This window comes from Anomaloglossus baeobatrachus, chromosome 2 (assembly GCF_048569485.1).
Source record: "Anomaloglossus baeobatrachus isolate aAnoBae1 chromosome 2, aAnoBae1.hap1, whole genome shotgun sequence".
Lineage (NCBI taxonomy): Eukaryota > Metazoa > Chordata > Amphibia > Anura > Aromobatidae > Anomaloglossus > Anomaloglossus baeobatrachus.
In genome coordinates, this window is record NC_134354.1 from 242,655,727 (window position 1) to 242,674,453 (window position 18,727).

The following is an 18,727-nucleotide window of genomic DNA, read 5'->3' on the forward strand; positions in this document are numbered from 1 at the left end:
TTTGATCCATAAATTATTCATGGTATAGTGTACCTACTGCCATTATATGATTACATATTTTGTATATACTTTAATTTATTACTGTTAATACTGTTTATTTTGTTATTAAATAGAGAATTGCTTGATAAAGGCTTTTAGAGCCCAAAATGTTGCATTTATTTCTCAAGAGAAAATACTATATGTCTCAAGAGAAAATCCTATATGTATGTTTCTTTTTTCACAAGAAGTTTGATTAATAAAAAGTTAGACTGCAGTTTTCCAAACTGAATGTGAGTAAGCCAAAACACTGCTTGGAAAGGGTCTTGTGCATAAACTAGATCAAGATAGAGCTTTTTGGTAAAGATTAAATATCATTCTACTCTTTACTAAAAACAGAATGAGGCCTACATAGAAGAGAACACAGTACCACCAGTCAAATATTATAGAGGTTCAAAGATTGTTTGGGGTTGTTTGGCTTCCACTGTCACTGGGTGGCTTGACTTTGAGCAAGACATCATAAAATCCGAAGATTATCAAACGGTTTTGAGTCTGAATGTAGTGCCTAATTTCAGAAAGCTGGGTTTGCATCCTAGGTCTTGAGTCTTCCAGAAGGACAATGAACCCTAACATACTTCATGAAGCTTGGATAGAAACAAAGCTATGGAGAGTACTGAAGCATCCAGCAGTGACTCTGGATCTATATTCCATTAAACATATGTTGAGAGATCTTAAATTTGCTGTTGGGAGAAGGCACACTTTAAATGTGAGAGACTGGAGCAGTTTACATAAAGAAGAGTGGTCCAACATTCCAGTTGAAAGGTGTTAGAAGCTTGTTGAAGATTATAGAATGTGATTGATTGCAGTTTTTTTTATTCCAATGGGTGTGCAACCAAATATTAAGTTGAGGGTGCCAACTATTTTTTTTCTGGCTCATTTTGGTGGTTTTGTGTGAAATTTTGTACAATTTGCCACTTTTCACTATTTTTGTGTTGTTCACACACAAAGGAAATAAACATGTGTATAACAAAACATGTGTAATTGCAATAATATTCTAGGAGAAATACTTTCAAGGGTGCCAACACTTTTGGTCATGGGTTTAATTATATAGGGCTCCCAGTGGTTATGACTGATTAGTTAATCTTTATTTGTGAAATACACATATGTATACAAAACAACAGATATTGATAAGATAAAACTAGCTCAAAGCAAAAGTTAAAGGGGTTGTTCACTACTGGGCAACGCCTTCTCAATAACTATATTCCCCCTGGTGCATGCGCTGTTCACTTGCTTTCCTGGAGCTCAGGTGACATTCTTATGTCACACAAGTCCTGCACCTGTCAGCTGACGATTCCCTTCCACTTCGTTTGGATGAATTTGACACCCAGAAGAAGTGAGAACTAGTGATGAGCGAGTACCAAAAAGCTCGGGTGCTCGAGGCTCGGGCCGAGCATCCCAAGATACTCGTGTACTCGGCCCGAGCACCAAGCCCAATGTTATCCTATGGGAGACCCGAGTATTTTTCTGAAATGACCCCCGGCAGCATGTAGAAACCCTAAAAATGTCACAAAAGTCTCAGAAGAGTGCTCAAATGACATGGCAACAGCATGGGGAAGACCCCCTTGAAGCATTTATCACTCAAAAGTCACAGCTGTGAAGAATTTTGTCCGAGTTTTACGCCATTTTTACGGACTCACCAGAAAACCTTCCAAAATGACACCAAAATGAATTTTCATGGCGGAAATGTTAAGGGCATATACCCAATTGTGAGATAGAGCTGGTGTATGTTACTTTTTGAGATTATTACATGAAAGATTTTACGTAAAAACATTGTGTGGCACTCCGATGTACAAAACGCACGTTTTGTGCTTTTTACTAGCGATGTCGGTCATTTTTTTTTTTCATTCTATCTCCCGTTGGTCGGTCTTGCTCTGTTTGTCTCTCTCTGTCTTGTCTGTCCCCCTCTCACAGTCTGTCGGTCAGTCTCCCCTCTCTCATACTTACCGTTCCCCGATCACTGCCGCGGCGCTGCACAGCTGTTCACTAAACTCCGGCGGCTTTTCCTCTTTTGAAAAAGCCGGCCGCTCATTAATCAATCTCGTATTCCCTGCTTTCCTGCTTTTTGGCGCCTATGATTGGTTGCAGTGAGACACGCCCCCACGCTGAGTGACAGGTGTCTCACTGCACCCAAACACAGCAGCCGGTGGGTGTGTGTATACTGTGCAGTGAAATAAATAAATAAATAATTAAAAAAAACGGTGTGCGGTCCCCCCAATTTTAATACCAGCCAGATAAAGCCATACGGCTGAAGGCTGGTATTCTCAGGATGGGGAGCTCCACGTTATGGGGAGCCCCCCAGCCTAACAATATCAGTCAGCAGCTGCCCAGAATTGCCGCATACATTATATGCGACAGTTCTGGCACTGTACCCGGCTCTTCCCGATTTACCCTAGTGCGTTGGCAAATCGGGGTAATAAGGAGTTAATGGCAGCCCATAGCTGCCACTAATTCCTAGATTAATCATGTCAGGCGTCTCCCCGAGATTCCTTCCATGATTAATCTGTAAATTACAGTTAAAAAACACACACACACACACCTGAAAAAATCCTTTATTAGAAATAAAAAACGCTAACAAAGTCCCTCATCACCAATTTATTAACCCCGACAAACCCTCCATGTCCGGCGTAATCCACAGTCCTCCACCGTCGCATCCAGCTGTGCTGCATGAAGGTGACAGGAGCTGCAGAATACACAGCCGCTCCTGTCAGCTTCACACAGCAACTGAAGACAGCCGCGCGATCAGCTGAGCTCTCACTGAGGTTACCTGGATCCAGCCGTGGATGCAGCGGTGGCCGCGGGTAACCTCAGTGACAGCTCAGCTGATCACGCTACTCACTGCCGCACTGGTCAGCTCCACGCAGCAACTGAGGTGAGTATCGCGATCAGCTGAGCTGTCACTGAGTTTAATCACGGCCACCGCTGGATCCAGCGGTGGCCGTAAGTTACCTGTCTGACAGCAGCTGATTGCGCTCCTCACCTCAGTTGCTGTGTGAAGCTGACAGGAGCGGTGGTGTATTCTGCAGCTCCTGTCACCTGCATGCAGCAGAGCTGAACACGACGCTGGAGGTCTGTGGATTACGCCGGACATGGAGGGCTTTGTCGGGGTTAATAAATTGGTGATGAGGGACTTTGTTATTGTTTTTTATTTCTAATAAAGGATTTTTCGGGTGTGTGTGTTTATTTACTGTAATTTACAGATTAATCATGGAAGGTATCTCGGGGAGACGCCTGACATGATTAATCTAGGATTTAGTGGCAGCTATGGGCTGCCATTAACTCCTTGTTACCTCGATTTGCCAACGCACTAGGGTAAATCGGGAAGAGCCGGGTACAGTCCCAGAACTGTCGCATCTAATGTATGCGGCAATTCTGGGCAGCTGCTGACTGATATTGTTAGGCTGGGGGGCTCCCCATAACGTGGGGCTCCCCATCCTGAGAATACCAGCCTTCAGCTGTATGGCTTTATCTGGCTGGTATTAAAATTGGGGGGACCGCACGCCGTTTTTTTTTTATTATTTATTTTATTATTTTACTGCACAGTATAGACACGCCCACCGGCTGCTGTGATTGGGTGCAGTGAGACACCTGTCACTCAGCGTGGGGGCTTGTCTCACTGCAACCAATCATAGGCGCCTGTGGGTGGGGAAAGCAGGGAATATGAGATGGCTGTGTGCAGAGCACAGCGCGCCCGCCGGTATAAAGGCTCGGTCACGCTGTGCGGGCCGGCCAATCACTGCAATTCCACAACTAACAGGGCTGTGGCATTGCAGTGGTCTGCCAGCCAATCCCTGCATGAGGGCTGGCTCTCAAAAGAGCGCCAACATGCAGGGATGAAAACCACGAGTACAGCACGAGTATCGCGAAATTACTCAGTACCCGCCAAGTAGCCTGAGTACAGTGATACTCGTGCGAGTACCGAGTAGTGACAAGCATACTCGCTCATCACTAGTGAGAATGCCTTTCTGCTCTTTTACCTACTTTGTATGTCAGTTGAGGCAAAAGGAAGTGAGAGGGAAGTGGTCGCTTACTGGCTGCAGGGCTTGAAAACCAAGTGCAGATATAGCTGGAACGGTGCAAACACTGGAAGTGAGTATAGCTGGTATTTTGCATAACGGAAATATAATGATTAAGAATAGGAAGTCCAAGTGGTGTACAACCCCTGTAATGTGATAGTCTAGAGGTTTTATTTGCCTTTTTTTTATCACAGTGCAAATGGTTAACATAATGAATCTCAAGATTACCTGAATTTTCACTGTTGTCAACAAATGGCAATGTAAGAGCGAACACTTAAGCCGGTTGCTTCTATAGGACCACTGGCTAACTTATTGCATCTGTTTATTGCACGCTTGATAATACCTGAAAGAACAAATATGAACTTTGTTAGACATCTCTTTTCTGTAATAAAACGTTATAATATATAATAAATCTTTAAAGCACCACTACAGCATTTTTTTTTATATTACCGCTGGAGTGGAGCTTTATCTCTAAGTCCCCTCCCCTCTAGTCTTATACTCACCCTATGGCGCCTTTATCTTTTATCAATGCTGTTCCAGTCAGTCTTCTGCAGTTTGTGACTTGTTGGCTGTTCCAATGTTTCATAGGGCACTGGAGGTAACAACTCAATTTAGGTCTATAAGATCCTCGTTCTGGTTCTCATAGTTTTTCATAGAGAACTTGTGAAGTAACATCTGATTTCTGGCCCGTGAGAAGTTACAGGCACGAAATTATGGCGCAGTATACTAGCAATATTGTAAAATGGTGAAGACGCTGAAGGGTCAGGGGAAGACAAGGGCAGGGGACTTAGAATGAAAGCACCATTCCAGTGGTGAAAAAAACCCACACTGGAGAGGTGCTTTAAATGATATCTAACAGCTGGTCATCAGGCTGCAATAAGTGAAAATAAAGGGCTACCCTGAGGAAGAATTACCAGTCTGCTACATCTCACAGGGGGTTAAAATAACAAAAAAAAGGAAAAAACACCACTTTCCCTTCCCCCAGAAATGCTCTCTTCATGGCTTATTGGCTGCCTGTATAATGTGAGTGAAGAGCCGAACTGCCCAATCATTGATTTCCATAATACTTGTCACTCAGCTTGAGCCCTCTCAGAGTGTCTGACCTGCTCAACTCAAATAACAAGCACCTGAGCATTGTAGTGCTTTTAGTTTTAGTCCTTAATGTATCAAATTCTGGGTTAATAACTGCTGTTAACAAAATAGAATGTATTAACAAAAATGTATTCTGCACACAAAAACAACAAAACAAATAGATATAAATGTAATTATAATGTCTGTCTCCCCCTCTGTATATATCTCTCTGTCTGTCTCTCTCTCTCTCTATCTCTTTGTCTGTCTGTCTCTCTCCCCGTCTGTCTCTGACTGTCTCTGTCTCTTTCTCCGTCTGTCTCAATCTCTTTCCCTGTCTGTCTATCTATCTCTTTCCCTGTCTGTCTATCTCTTCCACTTTCCCTGTCTGTCTCTTTCCTTGTCTTTCTCTTTCCCTCTCTTTCCCTGTCTGTCTCTTTCCCTCTCTTTCCCTGTCTGTCTTTTTCCCCTCTTTCCCTCTGTCTCTTTCCCTGTGTCTGTCTCTTTGTCCGTCTGTTTACCTGTCTTTGTCTGTCTCTTACCCTGTCTGTCTCTTTCCCTCTCTTTCCCTGTCTGTTTCCCTGTGTCTGTCTCTGTCTCTTTGTCTGTGTCTGTCTCTTTACCTATCTGTGTCTGTCTTTTAACCTGTCTCTCTCTTTCCCTCTTTTTCCCTGTCTGTCTCTTTCCCTGTCAGTCTGTCTCTTTGTCTGTTTCAGTCTCTTTGTGTCTGTCTCTTACCCTGTCTATGTCTGTAACTTACCCTGTCTGTGTCTGCCTCTCTCCCTGTCTGTGTCTATCTCTTTCCGTGGCTGCATTGTGACACACCAACATTCCATTTAAGGGCGTGGCTGCGCATTCTTCTGAAGTTCTAGCTGCACTGTGGCTCCCGGCTCCATTTGCTTTAATGGAAGCAGGTTTTTTGGTGAATAACTGTAAACTGTAATCTTCATTGAGCAGCATTCACTTGTTATTTAAATACACTAAAGGGCACTTTACACGCTGCGATATCACTATCGATATCGCTAGCCAGCATACCCGCCCCCGTCAGTTGTGTGTCACGGGCAAATCGCTGCCCGTGGCGCACAACATCGCTTACACTCGTCACACGGCCTTACCTTCCCTGCGTCACACGGCACACGGCAGCCGTCCAATAGAAGCGGAGGGGCGGAGATGAGCGGGCATTATATCCCGCCCACCTTCTTCCTTCCTCATTGCCGGTGGACGCAGGTAAGGAGATGTTCGTCGCTCCTGCTGTGTCACACATAGCGATGTGTGATGCCGCAGGAACGACGAACAACCAGCGGCATGTACCACCGATATTATGAAAAGGAGCGACGTGTCAACGATCAAGGATTTTGCCATTTTTGCGATCGTTGATCATCGCTCCTAGCTGTCACACGCTGCGATATCGCTAACGACACCGGATGTGCGTCAAAAACACTGTGACCCCGACGATATATCGTTAGCGATGTCTCAGCGTGTAAAACACCCTCATCAATCAGCACTCGCTTCCCTATGCACAAATGCTTTCACTCATTCACTTTACACTTTTACTTTTTCTTTATTAATAACTATGCCTCACATTCTTCTAGCTTAGAATCCCAATCTACACAACATGATCAGCGACTAATCCATCTGTGGGCTTACCCCACTTTCTTCTGTGAGTGATGAAATGGAGCTATTGCGCATGCGCCAACCAAAGCACCTGATACAGGGGGATTACGACACCGGCGTATGCACCAACTAAGAAGGAAGTCTCCCGCAGGACAACTGCCAGTGTCATATCATATGATCTTCACCCCCTCGCATTCTATACTGTGATTGGTCAGCAATACCATTTAATCAAGACCTCTTCTTCCCCAACACATATCTCCTGACAAAGAAGCACCAAAAAGTGCGTTGGGGAGGTGGGGATGTCACAAACACTAGCAACTTTATGGTAAGTGCATTAGTCCATTTGGATGGTCCACTCCTTTAATGGAGAAAGACATCATGGTTGGAAAAATGGAAGGAACAAAGTGAAGGGGAAGACTAGCAACTCGATGGCTTGATACTACAAAGAGAACAGTGGGTAGCACCCCGGTGGACGTATCTAGGCTTGTACAGGATCAATCTTCCTACACAACGTTCATTTATTAAGTCGCCATAGCTTGAGATCGAGCTATAGGCCATTAATAATAAAAACTCCCTTAGCCCATGTGTGTACGCTGCGGATTTACCGCGTATTTTACCGCGGATTTGCCTCGAATTTGCTGCAAAAAATGTGTCTAACATTGCTGCAGTCCTTCCCCAGCAAAACCTATAGGTATAAAAAAATGCTGTGCGTACACTGCATTTTTTTATACCTGCGGATTTACCTGCGGAATTTCCGCTGCGGAATTAATGTGCATGTCACTTCTTTTCTGCAGGTACCTGTGGTTTTTGCCATAGATAATGGTAAAAAAATTCAAGGACCAACCCACGGAAAAACTCGCAGCAAAACCGCGGCCAAACTGCGTCAAATTGCGGCAAAAACACGGGTGTGGTTTTATCCGCGGTTTTTGCTGCGGATACGGTATTCTGCCAAAGGGTGCGGATTTTTCTTAAGACAAGTCCATTTTCTAGTGCGCACATAGCCTTACAATGTTATTAAGACCAATGGCAATTTAGTTGTATTATGGCTGTTAAATTCTAAGTTATTTTTTAAGCTATTCTGTAAAATTAAATTATTAATTTCATACTATTTATATTGTGGTGCTAAGATGCTGTTTCTTTTCTAGTTTCAGGCTATTTCCACAAAACATATTAGGACAAAGTGCATTTTATTACATGTGATTAGCCTATTGTAGCATTACAACTACTCCTCTATATCTAGACTTAGGTGACTTTTATCACCATTTCCATTTTTTTGTACATATAATAACACAATATTTGAGTAGTTCATTACAAAGACCTATATCCAATGGACATATTGACTGAATAAATCTACTTATTGAAGGTCTAACACTCCACATATACTATAGTGCATAAAAATTATTATTATATTGAGTATCAAATATTTTCATGTACAGTATATTGTTGCTCATTGTATATTCATATATTGAAACTGTATGCTCAATTTTTATTCTAAATTAAATAAATATTGGTTTTATTGGGCTAATGTATACTTTGGCTCCTTTTATAATGATATTATAATATGAGTTTATGGATGGCTAATAATAAGTGGTAGATTTGTTGGAATATTTGTATATATTATATATACAAATTATAGTACAAGCGAGTGGACGAAAACAGGGTCAAGTCTTCTGCAAAATACAGTAAAAAGCAAAACATAATGTTTACATATATATATATATAAAATTTATTATTATTTTTTTCTTCATTTCTTTATTTTTAATGAGGGAAAAAGGTGATTTAAATATTTTATAAGGTAATTTGAATGAACCCTTAGCCCAATTCATCAAGCAGATTTCGCCGGAATTCTGGTATAAAACTTTTTTAAACTTCACTATTTTTGTTTAAATCAAATTTGCTCAAAAATGTTGTGACTTTTTTATTTTTCTCCAGTTCCGGTAATGTTTGAATACCTTTTAACAAGTGAGCGGAGTATAGTTCGATCACCTGACAACTTCGTCACCATTTAAGTAAGTGACTTGGATACATTTCTGATGGTGGCGCATGGTGGTTGTAAGATACACCAAATGTCAATGATGAATACTAGAGTACTAAACGTCAGCATTGGTAAATCAAATATAAAACCTCTGTATGGCTAAGTTCACACAAGCGGTTAAAAAATTGGCTATTTTTCATCTAGTAAAAATAGAAAATTCTTCATTTGAATTGTCACCTATCTACATCCGTAAAAATAGATTTGAATGGGTGAGTCTCATCTGAAGTATGAAATACTGTAGACCAGAGCATGCTGTGTTTTTTGTCGCACGAATATGTGGTCCAAGTGAAAAAAACTGTAATCTGAATATCCCTTTTTTACACAAACGTCACTCGACGAAAGTGAAGTATCTATGGGAAATATTTGTAAGGGAGACCTTACACCATTCTATATTTCTAATTTATATATATATATTTTTTGTGCTATTTTCGCAACATATTAAACCTGTGTGTGTACAAGGTTACAGCCATTTCCTCAATGTTTATTATACCTCAACGACTAATGAGATTTGAGCTGCTAAATTAAGAAAGAAATAAAAAAAGCAGATAGGCGTAATTTTACTGCTTCTTCTGGGTTATAGCCTTACTTCTGTACCTTCAATAATTTGAAACTTAAGAACACTTTCCGCAACAGTCTTACATACATAAAAGAACATTCTATCAGATGAGGTTGTAAAGAAACAATACACATTTTATTACATAATGTAGAAGTAGAAATACATGGTTTGAATGGCACTTCAGAGCATCCGAGGGAAATTAGCCAGACTCAATAGACCAGATGTTCTTTACCTGCACTTAATTATAAAGCTTTAATACGTTCATCTTAGTTTATCGCTATCAATCCCCAGCCTGTGACCAAATTAAAAGGGTGCTGAAGCTAAGCCGTCAATCCACTCATAGATAAAGCGCTCCTTTTCCTTGGACTGCAGATAAATGAGCTACTTTAAAGATTTTATTAGGATTTTTATTACAGCATGATGCAGTCCAGAACTAATGTTCTTTTGTTTTCCTGGGACAATAGTTCATTTTAGCCTGATTAAGTGCTCAAGGATGGCGAGAGACTGGCAGAGTACCCATGGGACAAATGCTTCTTGTTTAGATCCAGTTATTGCTCAGAAGGACAGGCTTAATGGAATGTATGTTGTCCTTCTCTCCTTCTCAACATGCATGAAGTCACTTTGTCTGCTTTATAAAAATCTTGTGATCCAAATGTAAGAGAAAAACAATCATTATTTAGCACTGTCTTTTTATGCCTCTCGCACATTAATTACCTAATAGAACAGTACATAGAAAACATGAGTTTCATATGGTGATAGGTGGTCAAGATTAGAGATAAGCGAACTTGTCAAGGTTGGGTTCTGGTTCATCGACTTTTCTGGTGTTCATTCATCATATCCCAACACCATTGAATTTAATGGGAGGCAAAACTTTTGTGTTAGTAAGGGCTGGGGAGGGGGGGGGCTGCAAAAGAAAGAAAATAAGGAAAAAAGCAGGACAGTTATACTTACCGAGTCTCCCGCGTGGCTGTCGCATTGCTTCCGGGTCTGCTCATTAACCCTCACACATAATCATTGCTTCTCCCGCCCACTGGCATTGCCGGTATCCCTGATTGATTGCAGTCAGACTGTGCCACCAATCTGTGTGCACCAGATTTCTGCACAAAATTTATATCTCCTGGTATAAAACCGCACTGAAACACTGTCAAAAGCTTTTTGTGTGTTTTTTTTTTGCCAAGAGATGCAAAAAAACGCATGTAAACATTTTGATGCTGTATTGATTTTTTTGCCAGAGGATACAGATTTGGTGCAGGAATTTGTTTTTTAAATTTCAGCACCAAATTTGAAAATCTGAGTTGCAGGTCTCATTGAATTCAGTTCATCTGAGGTGATTTCACTGAGTTCAATCAGTTCACCTGAAGTAAGTTTACCTGCGGTCACAGGTGGGGTGCCATTGGAACTTCTAGCTGTGATTGCACATAAACTCAGTGATGTCACTGCTCACAGCTGTGGCTCAGTCAGTCTCTGGAGCAGGTAACCATGTTCTGTTCTCTGTGACTTCAGGATGTAGCATCGTCATGGAACTTCGAGTGGATTACGGCGGACCTAGATTGTTTTGGGGTGAATAAAGAGGTGAAAGAGTATTTGTATTCCATTTCAAATAAAGGATTTTTTCGGTGCTTGTGTTTATTTCTTTTCACTTACAAGATCATTAATAGAGCCATCTCATAGACCCCTCCCATTACTAATCTATGGCTTTGTGCCAGCTGTGAGCTTTCAGTAACCCCTTATATTACCTCAAATGCTGCCACACTAGGTCAGTCTGGATAAGCCAGGTAAAGTGCTGTAATTGTCACATCTAAAGGATGCGACAATTTCAGGCCCAATAACCATGGGCATTACCAGCCTGAGAATACCAGCCTCTAGCTGTCAGCATCATCATGGCTGGGTATCAAAATTTGAGTGGACAGTAGGCTGCTTTTTAAAATTATTTATTTTAATAATTTTTAAGAAGCCACATGGGATCCCTTATACTTTGATACACAGTCTGTATCCGTATGCGTAATCTTCACATGGTATAAATATATGGGGGCCAAGTGCCACTTTCTTATTTATTTATTTTTATACTTCACTTGGGCAGATAAAAAGCTACTGTGAGGGCAACTAATCAGAGATGCTGGCAGACCGAAAGTCTGACTGCAGCCAATCATAGGTGTTGTCACAGATTTTGGGTGGGGAAGCCGTGAATATGTCTAAGGGGTAATGAGCGGACCCGGAAGTAGTTTTACAGTGGAGAATGGTAAGCATGTCCTGCTTTAGCCATTTTGCTTCCTTTTTTTTACAGAGATTTTCCAGGCCAATCACAGTCATGACAACACTTGTTATCGCTGTGATAGTTTCTTCAATAGTATAAACGTGAAAGTTACCGAACAAAGCCAAGCTTTGCCAATTTACTGCCAGTAGTCCTGTTTCAGGCACCTTTGGTGATCAAATCTTATAGACTTGTTGCCAACCATGACTTTCTTTAGTTTTAACAACTATTAGAGTAAAAATATTCATGTGACTGGTTGAAATACATGGATGAACCTGGTTTACCACAATAATCACCTCTTAGCTCTGGATACTTGTGGGCTCTAGAGAGGTTGCCACCTTTCTTCTATGACAGCATTACACTCTAATCTGTCATATAGGGATTGTCTTCATGAGATGATTTTTTTAAAGGGGTATTTTCAACTTGTGTATTCAGTAGCTCAAAGCTCTGCTATGCTTTTCCTGGTTTCTGGCAGGGCAGGCACTACTCCTTGAGTGACAGTTCTTATTAGTAGGAGAAATTTAGCTTTGCAGAAGTGGGAAGGCTCCAGTGTCTACTGGTAAGATATAATTAAAACTCACATTTTATTTGGAATTAGTTTGAAAGAAAAATAAAGAAATAGCCTAGGGACATTGGGTATATGCATTTTGAGCCCAGCAGGGACTCTTAATCATTACATAATTAAGAGTCCCTGCTAGACTCAAAATGCATAGACCCCCAGTCTCTATGATATTTTTGGCTTTTAAGCTAATTTCAAATAAAATGTGAGTTGTAATTTTGTCTTACCTGTGGATGCTGAACCCTTCCCACTTCTCCACATCTAGTTGCACAGGAACTGCACCAAGAAACAAACAGCAATATTTCTCTTGGATTGCTGGTAGCTGATGACAATTTTTTCTTTATTTGCAAGAGAAATTTAGGAGTAGCAGAACTTGTGCTGAACTTTATACTTCATCTTTCTTTTAACGGCCTTCAGCTTGATCTCAAGCCATTGCGACTTGATGGATGAACGCTCTGTAGGACGATTGATCTTGTGCAAACTTAGATAGGTCCACTAGGGTCTTTCCTGACATTATCTTCATAGTATCAAGCTATCAGCTTGCTGCTATTCCTCTTTGCCTTGTTCCTTTTATTTTTCTGTACATGAAGTCCTTCTCCAGTGATTAGCCTCTGCATTTAATATGTCCAAAGTAGGCAAGTGATAGATCGGTGATCCATGTTTTGAGTGACATGTTTGTCTTGATTTGTTCAAAAATGTATATTTTTTTTGCCCTCCATGGTATTCATAACATCTTTCTACAGCACCACATTCAAGGCTCACATTAGGTGCTATGTATAGTTTTCATTACACAATGTTCATTCTTCTATAAGGTGCTGGGGCAGATTACTGACAGCCATGAGTATGCAGAGGGTGTGCAGGGGGCGGGGCTGGACACTGAGGCTGAGCAGTACCAGTTCTGACTGTGAAGTTTGGCAAACAAGAACAGGAAGATGTCAAGTTTGGTTGAGCTGCAGGTAAATTAAGTGGCTGCAGAAAATAAAGTGATCATTCAAAAGGAACAAAAGTTACAAACAAAACAAAAAAAATAATATAGGGGTATTTTAAGTTACAATACAGCATAGATTAACTTATAAAAAAAATTGGGATTTTGTGGTCACACAACTTCTTTGACATCATGATTAAAATGATAAATGACAAAATTAGCACTGTGCCATCTGTGTATTCAAATAGAAAGGCTCCTATGACTGCTACTATTAGTGGCTTTAGTTTAGCAGCTGAGTCTTTATATTTTTTCTTAAATCTATAATCAGTATATATCATCCAAATGTTATTGATCTTCTGCAAACCAACATTTTCAAACTTTTTTTTCTACAGCCATTCACCTTGGAGACTAACCACCGATGTTACATCGCAGAATATGCTTGTTGCTTGTAAACTCTTTTCTCTTGAGCTTGTAAGCACGGCTTTGAAGCTGACCTGGATCACTGGAACACACTGTTCTATTCTAACCCTGGCCAACTTCATTGGTGTAATGAAGCAACCACAACCTCCCCAACATTGTGATCTATCACCCATGCTGCCTCACAAAGCCTTTACAGCTTTGGGCCACACCATGCCACAGACACTGCAACACAGCACCATCACCAAGTGCACTGTTCTAAAAATCTCATCTTCCAACCTGAGAGCAAAATAGGCAAATTTTATGTTATTCTGTTTTACTATATAAAGTTCATGCTGTGTTTTTCTAGTAGATATAGCACATTCAGTTCTGTACATTTTTATTTTTATGTCCTTACCATGAATAATATCTTTTTTTCTTCTTTAAAATATGAGTTTGCTTCTGTCCTACAAACTATGGGATATAACTCAAAATGTTAAAAAAGAAAAAATGATATTGACTTTTCACAGCTGCAAAAGCATGATTTGTCCCTGGCTTGATAAACAGACAGTGAAGTGTTGTTTCTTTTGAGATTGTAGCTCTTCAGCTTTTTCTTAAGGGCTCTCTTTATCATAAGAGAAAAAAAGACTACAAGTGTTATTAGTGTGTGCAATCCATGAGGCCCAGAAAGGCAGAATCAGAGCGAATTGTGAAATTAGCGGCTGTCATGGTAACAGTTACTTGAGAACACCAAGGTCTTGATCAGCAAAAGGAAACATAAACATAAGGTTCCTGAAGTGGAGCTCATCCGAGGGTGTCTTTTTATCATATTGACAGAACATGGTACTAGTTACCTGTATGATGGGTCACCGTGGGCAGTAAAGGCCCTGTCACACACAGAATAAATCTGCGGCAGATCTGTGGCTGCAGTGAAATTGTGGACAATCAGTGACAGGTTTCTAGCTGAGTACAAATGGAACAATATGTCCATGATTTCACTGCAACCACAGATCTGCCAAAGATTTATCTCTGTGTGTGACGGGGCCTGAAGTTCATTACAAAACAATGGTAGGCAAAAATGATGCAATTGGATTTAAGAATACAAATAATTTTGAATATATAGTTAGTGCTCGATTTTTCAATCTGAAATATGTCATTTCATGAAGTAATCATTTTTGGAAAGTTTTTCACGTTTTCAAAATGAGTCGATTCTGTAGCACATTATACATTATTTGGTCAATATGTTTTGTCTTTATTTAACAAATAAAATTATTTTTTTTAAATTTCAGCATTCAAAATTTGAATATGAAGTTTGCCAGTGCTGTCTGCTGAAAAACAGCACCCCATCAAGATGTTCACACCTCCAACCTTCACTGTTAGTATGGGTTTTTGGGGGTGATATGCAGTGCCTTTTGGCCTCCAAGCATATTGTTTATTATGGCATCCAAAGAGTTCAATTTAGCTTTCATATGTCCAGACTATTTTCTCCCAGTATTTCACAGACTTGTCTAAATGTTGTTGAGCAAACTTTAAATATGCTTGAACATGCTTTTTGTTGAGCAATGAAATGTTGCCTGGTGAGCATGCATACAGGCCATGGAGGTTGAGTGCATTTGAGATTGTTTTCTTTGAAACTATTGCAGTTGCTGATTCTAGGTCTTTCTGTATCTCTCCACAGGTAGAAACATTTTTGATAATAAACTCATGAACCAGGGATAATGTGGGGGAGTCTATATTCAAATAAACTAGTTTTTCCGTGTGTGTGTTTTTTTTCATTCTGATAAATGCCTCTCCAGTACAAACCCCTAGGCTTGATGCTAGCTGATATTACACAGGTAACATCAACTGAAGCAGGGCAATCAGGAGTGCCAATGCAAAGTGCCAGAATTGGCACAATTAACGTGATGCGCCAAGTCTGGGGTGGCTGCGGGTTGATATTTTTCGGTTGGGAAGAGCCCAATAACCATGGAACTTCCCAGCTTGGTAATACCAGCCTGCAGCTGTCTGCTTTACCTTGGCTGGTGATCAAAAATAGGGGGTATCCATGCCATTTTTAAAATGATCTATTTATTTAAGTTAAACTAGGCTAAAAAGACCCTTTAGTGCCACAGAAAGGCAGTAAAGATTGCAAGTGTATAAACATTGCTCTAATTTAAACGTTCCCTCCTACATTAACCCTCCGTGAACTGCTTCTAGAGGACAGAGTGCCAAGCATCACGCCCCGGGTCTTGTATAAGACCCAATGACATAATGCAGTCAACCAATCACAGTAATGCCAGTTGCCAACATGGCTATAGCATTACTGTGTATGCCACACAATCTCCACATGTTGATTGGCTGTCTAACAACCAGGAAACATGCGGGGAAGGGACTTGGACTTTCACTCGAGTGCCCACAATACTCAATCGAGTAATGAGTGTGATCTCTCCATATGTTAATTAGGACTCTGTAACAGTAATGGGTGGACCCAGACTGTAAAATTCCGGATCTGAGTGGTTTCAAATGTACCCGAGTTCAGGACCCGGTCCCAGGATTCCAGATATTGATCCGGCACTCAGGATATAAAAATAAATAACATAAAAATAAAGAAATGAAGCAAGTGCTTCATACTTGCCAAGGCTCCGTCACGACTGTAGCTGCTCCTGCAGCCGCTCCTTCACTTCCTGGGCCGCTCATTATTGCTCATCCATATGCACTGCTTTGACCGCCTAATAGCCATTCTGGCATCTCTGATTGATTGCAGTCGAATGCACCCCAAACCTGTGTGACAGCATCTGACTGAAACCACTCACAGGTGCTGTCTGCAGGTTAGTATCAAAGTATAAAAATAAATAAATTGTTGTAAGGTCCCCCCATATTATGATACCCAGTACAGATAAAGTCCATGGCTACAGGCTGCAACCCCCAGCTGTGCGCCTATCTTGGCTGTGTATTAAAATAAGAGGAAACACTTGCGGCTTTTTTCTTTTTTTTAAATATTATTGAATAAATAGTGTGCGGCCCTCCCAAATTTGATACCCAGCTATGATAAAGCCCAGCAGCTGGAGGCTAGTATTCTCAGCCTGCAGAGTCCCATGCTAATTGGGACCCACCCAGGCTAAAAATAGCAGCCGACAGCCGCCCTGGAATTGTTGCATACATAAGAGGTGAAAATACTGGCGCTCTACCTGGCTCTTCCTGAACGCCGTGGTGCAGTGGCAATTGGGATAATAGGTTTGCAGAACTGTCATCAAGCCCAGAATTAATAATGGGTAGGGGTCTATGAGACCCCCATCACTAATCCTATAAGGAAGAAGAAATAAACACAAAGAGAATATAGTTGGGTATAAAAATTAGGGGGACCGCAGCTGGTTTTTTTAAATTACTTATGTAAATGAAAAAAAAAAAAAAAGCCGCATGCAGTTCCTTATTTTGATACAGAGCCAAGATAGGCGCATGGCTGGGGGCTGCAGCCTGTGGCCGTGGGCTTTATCTGTGCTGGGTATCATAATATGGGGCATTCTACACCAAATATTTTATTTATTTTAACTGTACGATACTAACCCACAGATAGCACCTGTGATTGGAAGCGTCAGGCAGGCTGTCACTCAGGGTGGGAACGCGTCTGATTGCAACCAATCACAAATCGCGGGAGTTGGGGCAAGCAGTGCATATGAAATGAAAGGAAATTATCGGCCCCGGAAGTGAATGCACTGCATGGAAGCAGCAGACAGCCGAAATCGGAGCCTCGGTAAGAACAGTGCACTTGCCTCGATAAGTACAGTGCGCTTGCTCCTATCCCCCTATCCCTTTTACAAACATTTTTAATCCCCAGATTCTGGTAACTGTAGACTTATATGGGGACTGGAATCTGGCCAGGAACCAGATAATAAAAAACAGATAACACGGACCTGCTGGCCCCGGTAATCGGCGAGTCTGTTTATTATTACTCTGTAACCCTAGCATGTTAATTCTGAACATGCTTATCATGCTTCTGAAATCTTTATGAAATTGTTAAGTAATCAAAATCAAAGTTATCGTCCATCAACAATATCTGGATTCCTTTCCAAGACACCAAAATTTACACATAATTTAAAAACAAGCTATTGATAAAGGACAACAATAACATTAACATTAAACCTACTGACAAATTGAGCACCATTGTAGTCATGAATCACAGTCACTATTTCAATCAAATACATCACCAGCTATCAGATATAAAAAAAAATCTCCCCATAACCACACTCCCACTATCAGAGACAACATTCAGCATCTGAACAAGATATTTACAAAAGAGCAATATTGACCAAAAAAAGTTACATTCTTTAGTAACACTTACTCAGTTACCCTGGTTTTTTTTTTTTACATCTAACCAAAAATCCACAAATACATGTAAAACCTTAAGTCGCCTCAACCAACTCCATTTTTTCTCCGTTAACTACCTTTTTTTGAGAAAATTCTCAATCCTCTGGTAAAATTAACACAATCCTTTATACACAATGAAAGACATTGCCTACAGACAGACCATTGATTTTGTTCTCATTTCCCCTTAGACAGTACACTAATCATTCTTGGTGTGAACAGTCTATTTATTTTGATCAAATATGATAAAGGTTTACTGACTGTAATGCATATACTCAACAATTCCCACCTGACTTCAATACTTTCCAACTGTGTATAAATCTACTAACTTTAATCTTTTAGGAAAACCCTTTTTAGGGATTAAATTTACTGTCAAATTTGTGGCATAATTATGGGGACAATTGTCGCACCTGCCTTTGTGAAGTGCTACCAATGAGCCAGACAGGGAACAAATAAATTCACACCAATTAACTATTTACATAATACTCACTGTTTTGGCATTGATATATTGACGACATCTTTTGAATTTGGCATGGTCCCCTAGATAAGGAATTTTGTTACAACTAAGTTCCATTAGACCTGAACACCAATTTAAATTGAAACATGATACCATAATAGTTTAATTATTGGATACAATAGTAATTAAAAATAAAGAACAATTTTAACCACAGATCTTTATCCTAAATCAATTGACAGCAACTGGCTTTACTACTCTAGCTGACACCCAAAATCTACAAAAAAAACCATTCTTCCCTTTTTCCAGTTCCAAACGATATCTAGAATAGTGACCAAGACTCTTCTACCAACTAGACTAGATGAGATGGGCAAAAAATTATCAGTCAGGAATTATCCATGACACCTCGAAGAGCACAAAAAAACATATGGCCATGATCAGAGCCTCGCCACTTTCTCAAAGGACATAAATGGAATGCA